At 43.0% G+C, this 14,755-nt stretch overlaps 1 protein-coding gene across 3 annotated transcripts in view; it reads right to left on the bottom strand.

The window, feature by feature from the left end:
• The window catches only part of PLPPR1 (phospholipid phosphatase related 1), a 130,853-nt gene that overhangs the window by 88,404 nt on the left and 27,694 nt on the right, over positions 1–14,755 (bottom strand). The window lies entirely within an intron of this gene.

The following is a 14,755-nucleotide window of genomic DNA, read 5'->3' as shown; positions in this document are numbered from 1 at the left end:
ACTTACCAAGGAACCCAGAATTCTCATTACACTGCAGCTGATAACAACCATTTAAACACCTACTATGATCCTTACTGTCAGCAAGAGGGAACTGAACACCTTTTTAAAGAGTCAGTCTAGAGGGGTTTGTGCCTCCACTGAAACCAGCCCCTGTCCCACAGGAAGAAACAAAACATGGACTTGCCAGTGAGCAAATACATCCTCAAATGTAGTATTTTAAAAACTGGAACGTGCAAACATTTAAAGCAAATATCTCACATATGATTCTTGTTTTCTGAAGCCACACTGTAAATCCCAGGGGTTTATTTAGCCAAGGTAGCATAAACCAAATGCTGGGCCATGTGGTGTGAACAGACAGGCACTGAGGCAACGCGAGGAGAACCTGCAGCAGCTTTAGCTCTGATCCTCAGTAAAAAACACAGTCTCCTTCAAGCTAAGATCCTTCACTGCTAGATCTTAGGATACATCAGACCTGTAATCAAAGAATAACATTTAAAATAGAACTCTGTGATAGAGAAAACTGAAAAAACTTTCAGAAAAGTAAAACTAGAGCCTCCCCATCTTTCATTTTCTTGGATTTTCCTTATCATTATCATTAAATGCTCAAAGGAGAAGTATTTACACACATGAAAGCTGGATTCTTTACACTAAGTGAACTTACAACTTATCTGATTTGTTCTCAGAGTAGCATAATATCTTTGATGAGCTGCCAACAATGACGACTGTTTTAGCAGGAATAAAGTGGTAAGACTATTTAAAGTGGCAAGACAATTTAGGTTAACTGAGAAAGTTACTTGAGGTTAGTATTATTTGCTCAGTCTCAGGAGTAACTGAAAGGGCAAAAAAGCAATTAGGAACAAAGAAAGTAGAATATTAAGGTGTGTTTTACAGCAGATTTCAGAAAATCAGTACAAAGTCTCGCTTGTTTAATGAACTATGCAACATCACATACTACTAAGCAATGGAAATGAGATTAAAGAAACTGTTGATAGACTCATAAGGCTTCAGTTTTGCTTTTAAGAACTGCTGCATATGGACAAGCCCTTATATGAGGCTTTGGATAATTTAAATGTTTGTTATTTCTGCTGTGTTTTCCTCCATGTCCCTACGCACAACCTCTGAATTAAGAAGTCCTTCAAGCACAACACATCCTGATTATAAAAAGGCAGGGTGCTTTTTTTAAGTGTTTGCTATCACAATCAAGAATTAAAGAACAGTAATCCAAAATTCTTTTGGAGTGCCATTTCCAAATGTTGTTCATTTGCCTGTCATCAGCAGTGGCAGGCTTTTTTGTACTGCTTTCTTTTCATTACCACATAATCATTTTTCAAACTTCACTGTCAATAGTAATGATTTCTGCAGTTATGTACTTAAGTGCAAACATATTTGCCTGAAGAAGGCAGAAAGCAGAGACTGCATTCCCAAAGTGTCCTCAGACTTTGCTGTTCCATGTACCTAGATGCAAAGTCTTACAATCCTGCAAAATTTAAAACTTGCTCTCAATTTATGTAACCAATTTTTTCATGCATCACATTGTTCACTGAAGAGAAAAGCACAAAATCTAACCCAAAGCCTCTTCAAGTTGGCATTAAGACTTTACTTTTTCAAAAGCTTTCAATTTATTAGGGAAATGAGAAAATCAGTCCATAAACTCTTTGTTTCTAAAATGGAAAAGAATTCCCTGGAGCAAATGAAGAGCCAAAGCAGAAGTAACTTACATCTCCAGGAGGGTCAATCTGCAAAACTGCTCTGCCTCTCCAGGTGATTAGAAATTTGGCAAGGACCATCATGAATAACAATCCACTTCATAATTAAAAAGAAAAAAAAAGTGCTCGAGTAGATGCAGTGTTTCAGGTGAAGTGTATCACTCCCATTTTTACAGACTTGCAGGCTCTTGAGAAACATCAAATCACAATGGTAATAAATACAATTCTTAATTTTTGAACAACATTTCCCATTAGGAGATGAGCAGCATGGGAAATAGGAACCAAGTCTTCCAGATCCCAATGTCCATCACTATGCTACCATGAAAATTAGACAAGAAAAAATAAGCCTATTTCTGAACATATTTACCTTTTCTGTGGTTTGCTGACATAGCTGAAAGTGCAGCACACACTCCAGCAAATTAAGATGTGCATACTTCAGAAGTGGGAGCTTTAAAATACTTTCAGAGCTCCGGGCATAGCACTCTGTTAAATTCCCACAATCAGCAAAGGTCCTAAAGAAAAAGGATTATACAAAAGAAGAGGAGAAGGGGGGGAACACCCTACTTAATGCTCTGATCTAGAAAGGTTTGAGGAAGAGTGTTATTAGTTTGTGTACTGGCAGAGCTGTGGCATGGCCAGCTAGACTGAACCTATCAGGATGTGTTACAGAAGCATAAAGGTTGGTAAATTTTCCAAAAAAGGAAAAATGTGAGAAAGAAAGATTTGAGAACAGGCTTTCATGAAATTTTCCCAAATTTTTCATCTGTAATTTAGAAGCCTGACAATTCTTTTTTTGTGTGTGTAAAAAAAAAAAGTTTACATATTGGGTAATTTTTGCCAAATAATTTTGAAAAAAAAAGTCTGCCAACTTTTTGTTTAATCTTGTCCACCTTTATTGTGCATCCTTTCCTTAAATCACAGCTCTAATAAGATAAAAAGTTAACAATGGAAAAAATATAAATACAGTGAGTGGGGGAAAAAACCCAGCAACACCAAAAATCAAACCAGACTGAATGTCCTTCCAGGTTTGCGCTTATTTCAGGAGAAATTACAAAGATTTAAAGCAAACTGAGATTTCTGATGTACATTTATATAAGAATGAATAGCTGCCATTCCATCCCATGCCTTCTTATTGCTGACTTGCTTCTGATGTTTTAACAAAGCAGACATTAGTAAATAATAAACATTTTGTAGCTATTGCATTAGAAGAATTAAGATGTAAGATTTCGCATCCTAATGATTCACTGCCTGTAATTTCTAAGACTCAACTTCAGATGTAGTTGTTATGCAACCAAACGACAACCAAAATGACAATTCTTTCAAGTAACTGCCTTCACTTATAGCCACACAGGGCCTACTGCCCTCCCCTCCTAATTAGGATACAGAAGGTGTAATCACTCATCTCATGGCTAGGCTTCGTGAACGAAGATTTGGGAAGGGCTCTACCCATGTTTGTTGCAAGCACTCTGGTGGCTAAAAAGGCCAATACGAGATAGGCACGTCTGGTTGCAAAAGGCACAGCAGAAAGACTCCTTAGGTGGTATATTGGACAGCTGCGAGGACAATTAATGAGGGGAAAAGAGAAAAATAAATTTTGACTTCTGGCAGCTATGTTTGGAGTCAGCTCACCATCTTTGCCATCACTAGACACAGTAATTAGATGCATTAGAGTCCATCAATCTTTATTAATGTTTTCTGTAAAAATCAGAGCACCTGCATAATAATAAATAATTACATTCCTATACCTGGTGACCGTCCGTTGCCTTTTACTTTTTAAAGCCACTTCATTTTGAAAAGTCATATTATTGTTTCCAAGTGGAATTTCTGAACAGCAAATCTATTCTTTTCTTTAGAACAAAAATTTTTTTCAGGTCTGAAACAGATGCTTACATTTTGAAAATAATGCCAGGTCATTACAAATAATGTACAGGTCATTACACAACAGACATTTCCTGAGCCTGCTGAAATCTTGGAAAAATTGCTGTAACGACAGGATTATATTCAGTACAACAATGATTCTTCCTCTTTAGAAAATACCTGCCAGTTGATAAGACTATTCTTGATCAAGGTATCAACCATATCCAGGGAAATCCTAAAGTGCTTGTAGAAAGAACTGTGGAGCTTCCCACAAACCCTTCTTGCTAACAATGCAAGAAACCCAGCAGAAAGCATGGAAATGTTGTAATTAACAGTTTTAGAATGCGATATTCTACAGAATAAATATTCTTCAGCTAGAAGCTCACAGTTTTCAGTTTCATATACAGCTCAAACATCAGGTGCAGGATGAGATTAAAGGCACATTACTCAGAATTAAATATAACCCCTTACCACCCTTCATCTGATAACACGGTACTAACCTCAAAAGATGGGATCCCATATGAAAATAAGCAGATTTTGCTATTAATTCTTATTAGTGACTGCAGTATTTTCACACTGTTAGAGAGGTTAGGAAGATTGACATTTTGAAAATTTTAAGTTGCATTGAAAACATAAGGGTCTGAAAATATTATGAGTTACTATTTTGCTTTATATATTAATAATTCCAACTAAGAGCTGGCAGTCTGAGATGTCTATGTATTTTTACTCTGTCTATATTCACTTTTGAGTTATTCAAGGAAGTTACTTCACACTATGATATTCGCATACAATATTTGTATTACAGCTTTGTTCCATACTGTGATTTCCTATTCTTTCTATACTAGAAGACTCCCTATCACAACTCAGGATTCCCCTTCCCTCTCTACAGCATAACAGAGGTAAAATGTCTAGGATTCTCTAATACCCATGCACAAGATCTAGAAATAGAACTGGCAAAAGGATATTTTATATCCTGGCAAATGAGTAAACTTGTATTTTCTTTCTGCATTTGAACCTGTGTATCTTTTCACAATGTAATTTTCTTAAAATAGCCCATTTTCAGGTCCAGAAGTTAATGATCATGTTTTCACTCAGGTACATTTTTCTCCCTTGATCCCTAATCAGAGGTGACCAATGACAAAATATATCATGATAAAAGATTTACTGATGCCAATGTACCTCATGAAATTTCTTTGATTTGATTGAACAAGGTTCTTAACAGCTCCACAGCAAGCATTTTTGTTTCCACAAGCAGGGAGACAGTATCCTCTTCTCCTGAAAGGAGAGATATCTTCTCCATACATGAAAGAGAAGCCAGTGGAATCTGCTAGGCGTCACAGTATTCAGTTTTGCATGTTCCCTTACAATAGAAAGAAGTGGCTAGTTACCTAGTTATTTAGAAACACAGCTCTACATTTGACAAAGAAAAAGGAATAATCCATCAGCTCTACATGTTTGACACTTCATGAAGAGGCTTGTAAGCCTCATTTCTCACCGTGTCTTGTTACTGTACTCTGTTGTCTAACTGTTCAGCATTCCATGGCAATAGTTGAACTGGCACATCTTGTGCAATGCATTCAAACAAAAAACAACCAAACTAGAGAACAATATAACCAAGTATCTCCAAGCTTACATCACTTTATGCTGCTCATCCAGCAACAGTAGCCTCTAGAGTTCCTGCCAGCCTCAAATCCTCTCTGTGACAGATGCCTAGTGCTGCTAAGGAAGAAAATTAAGGCACAAGACTTTCCCTTCTCCAGGTAGAGGTCAGTGCTCTCAAAATCAATGTTATGCATGTCTTCTAAAAGGCCTGCTCTTTCCACACATTGAGACACCAGACTGGGACACTGGAAAGCCAGTACTGTTCCTAACCCTGGCCCTCCACTGACTTCAGGTAAATCAATTCATCTCTGTGCTTCATGACATTTTATTTTTCATTGTTCAGCATTTTTAGTTCTAAAGAAACTTGTCCGAAGAATTCTGCAAGCTAGATACTACACTGTTATCCCTGAGATGAAAAGGAAAAGCATGACAGCTACACTACAACTACTCAGCTCACATAAAGCTGAGTGAGATGTAGCTAAGTGGTTGTGTGTGTTTTTGGCAAATTAAAACCAATTCAAAATCATTTCCTTCACAGCAGACCTCTTAGAGAATGGTAAGATGACTTTTTTTTCCCAAGATATTTTGGTAGAAAATTTCACAGTGGTCAACAACATCATTGCAACACAAGGCTTCTTCTGACTCATTACTAGGGTTACATTGCTGCAAAAAAAAAATACAGTAGAGAAAGCAAGTTCTTTGCAGTCCTGCCTGTGTGACTACTCCTATCGTCTGACACACTGGAGACAACCACCAAAGCCAAAAGCATGAAGAGAAACTCTTTAGCTGAAAAAATTCATACCATACCAGGAAGAAATACAGGGATGCAGCATATATTTACTATTGCTCCAGCCTCTAAACTGCAGTCAGATTTTTTTTTGTCTTTTTTTTTTTTAAGTACTCCAACTCCCTTCCTGCCAAAATGGCAGAAAAACAGTCAAGTTCAACTGCTGGGAGATTAAAAACCCCACACCTCCAAAAATACCAACCAACATAAAAGAAAATCCCACCCTACACAGATACTGCCTCTTTCCCTGGTCCAAGATAAGTCCACCTCTCTATTCAGATCAGGAACTTGTTTGTCCAGGTCATGGAACAGTACCATTTTCTGTATGTTTCTCCTCAGTTACATGGCCAGAACTCTTCTCGCTCCTTTTAGTAGTTCAAACTACTAAAGGCAAGTGACAGTGCATTACAGGTTACAATGTCGTCAAGGACTGAAATACTAATTTCACTGTATTATTGTAAACACTCAAATCTAAGCAGTTAGCAGCTGTAGGAGGCCTGTCTGAGGTACAGAGGGATGTACCAGGGCAGAGAGGCCCAAGGAGCATGCGCCGAGGTTCACAGCCCCCATTGGGTGAAGGGATCACATGGTTATGGGATATAAAAGTGAGCGCGAGACTCAAATAAAGGCTCTTTGATTCCACCAGCTCCGGAGAGCGTGTAGTTATTCCTTATCATATAAGGGCAGTGTCACACGTGATGCTACATCTGGCGCCCCAACGGGACCGAATCTACATTAGATCAGATATTTTAAACCTGTACCAGGTATTATCGGTAGGTCTCCAGTTATCACTTTAGTTTTATAAAGTGGGAGTCCTTTTACCGAAAAAAACATAGACATCTGTAAACGTTGCCTTGGGGTAGTCCAAGGAACGAAGTTAGTGAGCTCAAAAAACTATAGGTTAGTGCACAAAAAACGGGAAGAAAGAAGAAAGAAGAACTCGCCGAGAGATCGGAGCGGGCGGGCACCGGAGAAAGTGGAGAGGGACCAAAGCAACATCGCAGCGGTGAGTGAGCTGAAAGGCAGCCTGCGCGGTTAGAACTGCTCCCCGACCGGCAGCGTGACCGCAGCCCGGACCCTCGAGCCGCGAGCCACGCTGAATCCGCGGGGAAGCCTCTGCCGCCCCACCGCCCGTCGCCGCAGCTGAAACAGCCACGCGGCCCGGCGCCGCAGCTGCCCGCACCACCCCAGCCGCCCCGCCGGACCCCCGCTTTGGCTGACTGCCTAGCAGAAAGCCCTGCGCCCGCCGCCGTTCTTGCCGAGCCCTGCGCGACCGCGTCCGCAGCACCCCGACCCTACCTCGCCTAGCGAGCCCCGCAGACCGCGCACCGCCGCGCCGAGGAGAAGGACCTACGCCGCCGCAGCCGCTGCCGCAGAGGAGAAGGACCCCGAGCCCGCCACCGAGCCGCGAGCCCCCGTGCCGAGAGGGACCGCAGCTGCCGCCGCAGCCGCCACCGCCGCCGACCCGCAAGAAGCCCCGCCGTTCCAGCCGCGCCGCCGACCGAGCACGCCGTGCCGCCGCCGCCGCTGAACCGGGGAAACCAGCCGACCAGAACCGGAAGTAGCCAGCCACCACACAAGGAACTTCAGACCACGCGCGTCCAAGCGCCGAGACAAGGTAAAATGGGAATCTTTTTCTCCACCGCACTTTCACAAGACACAGATGCACTGGCAATACTTCTCAGACCATACAATGTGCAAGCCACACGGGCAGAACTCACGGAGCTTGTACGCTTTACTCAGACAGCTGCCCCCGAACTGCCGCTGGCAAAAGCCCTACATATACCCATATGGGAAGAACTAGGGAAACTCATAAAGCTCACAGCCGAGGGGGGAGACCCCCAAGCTATCAGAGCTTTCCCAGCGTGGCAGATGATAATGTCTGCACTGCACAGAGTCCACGAGCGCACCACACAAGCGTATAACACCGACACACACCCCCTGAATAATACTGCTAACAGCAGCCGCCCAACTTTTAGGTATAGGGACACTAACGCCCAAAGTCTGGCGGGGGGGGAATGGGAAGCGTTCGTGATTTAAGCACGGAGTCAGAAGCCCACAGCCGGAGGGACACGGGCCGTCGGGAGGGAACGGAGCCTGCGATGCGAGATCCCCGCTCATGGGATGGCCGCAGAGGGCTCTGTTACGGCGACCGGGAGGGTAACCCAGCAGATTTGCCCCCCCGTCCCGCAGATGACCGCCGTCCACGTGGACCCGCATGGGCGCCGCCATCTTGCCCATCAAACAGCCCAGGTACTGACCCGTCTATCCCGCCCCCTGCGCCGCCCCGCCCCACCCATAGGTGCGAGGGGGGAGGTAACTCCGCCCCCTCGCCGCCTCCGACACCCGCCCACACCCCCTCACCGGGAACCGAGATAGCTGGAGCCGCCGTGGGGGAGGAGTGGGGATGGGAGGAGGGGGAGGAACTAGCCATAGTTCCGTCGGGAAGCAGCGAGGTAGCAACTGGGGGAGGGTCGAATGATAGGTGGAGTCTGTGTCGAGAAGAGGCAATACGGGTGGGAGGAACACAAAGGCCCAGACAGAGTGCCCAAGTACTCATTGTCCTGGGCCCGGAAGGACAATCAGCCAAGGTAGCTCCTTTTGTTGCCCCCATTCCTTGCACACTGTGGGGAAGGGATGTTCTTGGGCAGTTTGGCACAGTGATGCAAATTCCTCCTGCAAGCAGCCAGGTTTTTCAATAGGGGCCATTGGTCAGCCGTCCCAAACACCCATTAAGCTGGTCTGGAAAAGCGAGCAGCCAGTCTGGGTGGACCAATGGCCTATGAAAAAGGAACGGCTGGAACAACTAACAAAGCTTGCACAGGAGCAACTAGACGCAGGACATATTGTGCCCACAACTAGCCCCTGGAACACTCCTGTCTTTTGCATTCCCAAGAAAAGTGGGAAATGGAGAATGCTGCAGGACTTAAGGGCAGTAAACGCAGTCATAGAGCCCATGGGAGCATTGCAGCCAGGACTGCCTTCACCTTCTATGCTCCCAGCGAACTGGCCTCTAATGGTAATTGATTTAAAGGACTGCTTTTTTACCATCTTCCTTCACCCTGAGGATGCGCCAAGGTTTGCTTTTTCCATCCCGGCCTTGAACAATGCACAACCTATGCAAAGGTACCATTGGGTTGTTCTCCCTCAGGGCATGAGAAACAGTCCTACGATATGTCAGACAGTGGTGTCAAACGCTATTCATCCCATCAGGAAGCGTTTCTCCTCTGCCATCATCTATCACTACATAGATGATATCTTAATTACCACGGCCACAGAAAATGAACTAGAAACTGTTGTTACTGCTCTAAAACATGCTATCCAAGATGCAGGCTTACAGGTCGCACAAGAAAAGATCCAGCGATCGCAGCCCTGGACATACCTTGGATGGAGGATCACGCAGCAGGAAATCTCCCCACAGCCACTGCAGCTCGAGGTAAAAAACATTTTAACTTTACACGAGTTGCAAAAACTCTTGGGAGCTATCAACTGGTTAAGGCCTGTTTTAGGCTTAACCACAGAGGAGCTACACCCTTTGTTTGAGCTGCTAAAAGGGGACCCCAATCTAACGTCTAACAGAGCTCTGACTGCAGAGGCCAAACAGGCGTTAGACATTTGTGCCAGGGCAATAGAGGACAGGCAAGGCAGAAGGAGAAATCCTGAACTGCAAATCTGCCTAGCCCTCGTTCCCAGCAGGTATCAGCCATTTGCAGTTTTGTTCCAGTGGGATCAGACTGAAAAAGACCCACTGCGAATTCTAGAGTGGCTGTTTCTGCCCCATACACCACCTAAAACTGTGTGGACTGCTAATGAGATGTTTGCAAAGCTTGTCATTAAAGGCAGAGCAAGACTGCAGGAACTGGACGGAAGGGACCCTGCTATCATCTACATTCCAGCTACGAAGGACAATTTGGATTGGATGCTGGCTGAGGACATGGGATTCCAAGCTGCCTTGTCAGGCTTTGACGGTGATATTTCCATTCATCTCCCTAAACACAGATTGTGGGCAGAAATAGGTAATTTACCTTTAAAAGCCACAACCAGATGCAAACATGAACCAGTAGAAGGCCTCACGGTCTTCACAGATGCATCTGGGAGAACACGAAAAGCTGCAGTGACTTGGGTAAACCCCGATACCGGACAATGGGAACAGGAGGTGCAGACCAGGAACCAAGGTTCTGTACAGGTTCTGGAACTGGCTGCCATCCGTATTGCCCTGGAGAAATTTTCTGAGCAACTTGTTAATGTTGTTACTGATTCTTGTTATGCTGCAGGTTTAGTTTCGCGCCTTGAGAGTTCGTTTCTTCGAGAGGTTTCTAACCCACACTTGTTGTTTGAAATGCGTTCTATTTGGTTTCTTGTTAATCACAGGAGGTTTGATTTCTATATTATGCACATAAGGTCACACATCGACATGCCAGGACCCATAGCTGACGGGAAAAGGGAAGCTGACAGAGCAGCAATGTTTAACACCGTACCCAGAATCTTAGAGCAAGCAAAATTGTCTCACTCATTTTTCCATCAGAATGCTCGCTCTCTAAAGAAACAATTTCGAATAACAATCAATCAGGCTCAAAACATCATCCTGTCATGCCCAGACTGTCACACCTATGCCGTCTCAGGAAGGCATTAACCCTAGAGGGTTAAAAGCTAATGAGATCTGGCAAACAGACATCACACACATCCCCGAATTTGGCAAACTGAAATATGTACATGTAACAGTAGATACACATTCACAGTACATAACAGCCACAGCACACACAGGGGAAAAGGCCAAGGATGTGATAAGACACTGGCTCAGTTGTTTTGCCACCCTTGGTACCCCAAAACAAATAAAAACTGACAACGGACCAGCATACATCTCAGAAAAGGTAAGAGATTTTCTATCAGACTGGGGAATCTCACATGTCACAGGCATCCCACACTCACCAACCGGTCAGGCAATTGTCGAAAGGGCACACCGCACACTGAAAGAGATGTTATCTAAACAAAAAAAAGGGGGGAACCTGGATAGCCCACAAGAACGGCTGTGGAAAGCAATGTATGTTATCAATTTTTTAAATTGTGACAGCACGGAAAAGAGTAAGTATGAAAGGCAACACAGGCCTCAGGAGCCTGCCTCTCCCAAACCACCGGTCATGGTAAAGGATCTGATTTCTGGACAGTGGACGGGACCACTAGATCTTGTGACGTGGGGGAGGGGTTATGCCTGTGTGGGTGCAGGGAAAGAGCTAAAATGGATTCCTTCCAGGTGTGTCAGGCCCTACCTAGGTACACGTTCACATCAGCAAGAACCAGAGTAACGCAGAAGTTATGAAAGAGTTATGTTTACATTTCAGGTTTACCCTTAGGAACGACCATTGTGGCAAAAAGCAGTCAATAAAATTCATGAGTGCGTGTATGATGAGTGAAAGACGGCCGTCGAGCGAATGATGTGTGAATGAGTATGTGCTGTATGACTGGACAAATATTAAAACACAAAACACCTCACCAATAAACACTACCTCAGCCACAGGGTCACTTTAAGATAAGATAGTTTTGCTAGCTTAGCCCGTTCCTTAATAAAGTTGAACTCCCCAGTTATTTAAAACCCTCAAGTTAATAAAGGTTATAAGTTTGCACAGTTAGGCCAAGGCCTTTAAGTTAATAAAGTTATTTCTCCAAGTTGCACTACCCCTTAGGAATATAAGAAGGTTTTGAAAAGGTTTACATTAGAAGCATAAGAGGCCAAGGCAGTGTGCTGGGTCACTGCAAGCTTTGGTAGTTTATAAGTACTGTTATGTTTGTTTGCACTGTTGTTTTGCACTGTTTTTGTGATCCTCTTAGATAATTTAGAGGGGAGTGATGTAGGAGGCCTGTCTGAGGTACAGAGGGATGTACCAGGGCAGAGAGGCCCAAGGAGCATGCGCCGAGGTTCACAGCCCCCATTGGGTGAAGGGATCACATGGTTATGGGATATAAAAGTGAGCGCGAGATTCAAATAAAGGCTCTTTGATTCCACCACCTCCGGAGAGCGTGTAGTTATTCCTTATCATATAAGGGCAGCATCACACGTGACGCTACAAGCGGCCAGATGGGAAATCCTGATGAAACCACTTATTCAGTAAGGTACTGTCAAAAGTGACACAGAGTCATAATATCAACTCATTTGCTTAAATTGCTTGGGTTTAATTTTCTCAGATGACTTCCCATGTATCCAAACAAAACCGAGTTCCTTTATGCTCTGTGAAAGTTCTATTGCTGTATTCTCCCTCAAACAAAGGAAAACAGATCTTTGCAAAGCATGCAATGGACAAGGACTGTGTACTCACATTAACAGTTATTTTGCAACCAGACAAAAGAATTCAGATTAACTGTGAGCAACAACTGCAGTACTGAAGCTAGAGAATACAGCTTCTTACAAAGTGCATGCAGATCATGCCCTATGCAGGTCCATTTTTAAAAGTCAGCAACTTTCTGCATTGTAAAAAAGAAGCAATGCTGTAATTGGTGAAGAATGTAAAGCCCCATCTAGTTAAAAGCAAAAAGGAAACCATGTTGCTCCTAATCTATTGTATCACCAGTGGAACAGCTGATATTTAATCAATGTATCCCAGCCTGTCCTGTTCCAGATCATGGCCCTATTAAGCCACCTGTTAGTTCACTGGTGTTAAATAAGTTTTTTTTCTTTCTACACAGACCCATTAGCAATAATAGATCTATTTTTGGTTTTTCATTAAGGCATTTTAAAGACAGTCTGCAATAAGCTTATCATCTGGAAATGTTTTTGTACTATTTAATACCACGATCTGTAGTACTATATTCAAATAACAACACATTAAATTTCATTTGGCATGTGGGAAAATAAAATTAAAGGATGAGTTTTGATGCATAAAAAGGATAAATAGATAGAATTCTACTTCATTGTATTGAATAATTGCATCCTGGCACAGTGCCCACATCATATTCATTAGGAAGAGACTACTGTGTACAGCACACTGCCAAAGCCTAGCTTCCTCAGACAATGGCTAGATGCCTCTAGATGACAACCAGAAGTCTTACAGATTTGCTTGCTATTGCTGCACTATAGGTTTCTGGAAATTTGTTGATCTGCAATTCATAATTACAGTTCATTAACAAGGTCCATAAATAGAAAAGCGGCTCATTACACCTGCACTCTTCAAGTGTCTACGTTGCACTGACTGCATTCCCTACACCTCCCAACTTACAGTGTGTTCCCCTCCAGGGCTGCTCCTCAGCCTGGTGAAAGGACTGAAGAAGGCTGTCATCATTGTTTTCACCATAAGGAAACACAGGGTTGTTCCCATCATCCTGCTGTTGTGAGGCTGGGCCATCTGTGCAGCTTAAAAAGAATATACACTTAGTAGATCTTTATCTTCTGCTGTGTTTTTGCTCTGGGAATATGCTTTACTTCAGGCATTGCCTCAACTGCTTTATTCTGGTCTACAAGAAGCACTCTCAATACCCTACATTCTAGCTTATTAATAAAAAAAAAATTAAAAGCACAGGCACCTAATCCACACACCATAAAAGAAAAGGATTCAGTTCCTGGCCATGAAAGCCACGCTGTCAGTTCTGCAGCAGATGCCACTGTCGGCGGCATTTGCTTGCCCAGCAGAGTCCAGAGAGAATACGAAGTCAAATCTGTCATTTCCAATATGCAAAATTTTTTGCTTTCTCACAACAGCTATTCTGCTGCATGTTATCCTCCTTCCATCACACCACAGATTCACTCCATCATATTTTACCCAACTGTCAGGTAATTCCCATGGAAGTACCATGCACAAGAGCCAGCCTGCCTATGGCCAAATGAAACATAAAGAATTTAGAACCTGCCCAGGGATATCACATTAGAATATGCTTCCAACCAAACCTGTGGGATAAGATTCTCAAATGAATGTAACATAACCTACATGTCTTCAAATGAAGGTAGCATAATCTTCATGGATTTTTTTTCTTATTGAAGTGAAACTTGAAAGACTAAGTTAACCATACATAACTATAAAAAATCCTCTTTTGGGATTTGCTGTGGCAGAGATGAGGACACATCTATGAATGATTAATTTTTTAACAGACCTTGGAGAGGTTTCTTGTCCAAGGCTTCTCCTGAGAGGGAGCAGGCAGAGGTGATCTCTTCCCCAGCTGTTTCATTTCCAAAGGGAAGATGAAAAATCCTGTTTCAGTCTAGTACCATAAACCTAGCCTCTCTCTGCTTGATCATAAGTCATTTCTCCTTCAGGAAGGTCCGCAAAGCATGTAGCCTTTTCCTTGCTTCTTAATGATGCTCAAGGAATTTTCACTGTGATTGCTCCTTCTGAAGAATAGCAAGACAAGCATTCCTGAAAATTATTTGTCCAGCCAGCTTGGACAAAATGAAGTCTTAAAGTCAATACAGACAAAAAGAAGATCAGAACTGTTAATTCATATTACAGAAACTGCAAATACAAAAGCATGAGGCTACTGTCAGCTGAAAATCCCACTCTGTCTTGGCTAATCTACTTACTTGCCTGAAAAAATATTTAAACCACAAGTGTAACCTTATACTGGTTCCTCTGCATCTCTTCCATGACAGATAGTAAGACAATTTTCTTTATTATTAAAGAAATCAGGGAGAGACGCAAAAGAGGCACAGCCCCCCACAGAGCTAGAAGACATAGGTTCCATAACAGAGATTTTCAAGTTCAGAAGATTGTCCACCTTAAAAAAGTCTTTATGTGACAAACCTGAACAAGAAAAACACACTCCTCCTATTGTAAGGCAAAGCAAAAAGTCAGGATTTCACCTGTCTAAACCACAGAAATCA

This window comes from Neopelma chrysocephalum, unplaced genomic scaffold (assembly GCF_003984885.1).
Source record: "Neopelma chrysocephalum unplaced genomic scaffold, ASM398488v2 Primary Assembly neopelma1_97034, whole genome shotgun sequence".
Taxonomy (NCBI): Eukaryota; Metazoa; Chordata; class Aves; order Passeriformes; family Pipridae; genus Neopelma; species Neopelma chrysocephalum.
The sequence above is the reverse complement of the archived record's forward strand: the minus strand, read 5'-3'. Positions and strand labels throughout refer to the sequence as shown.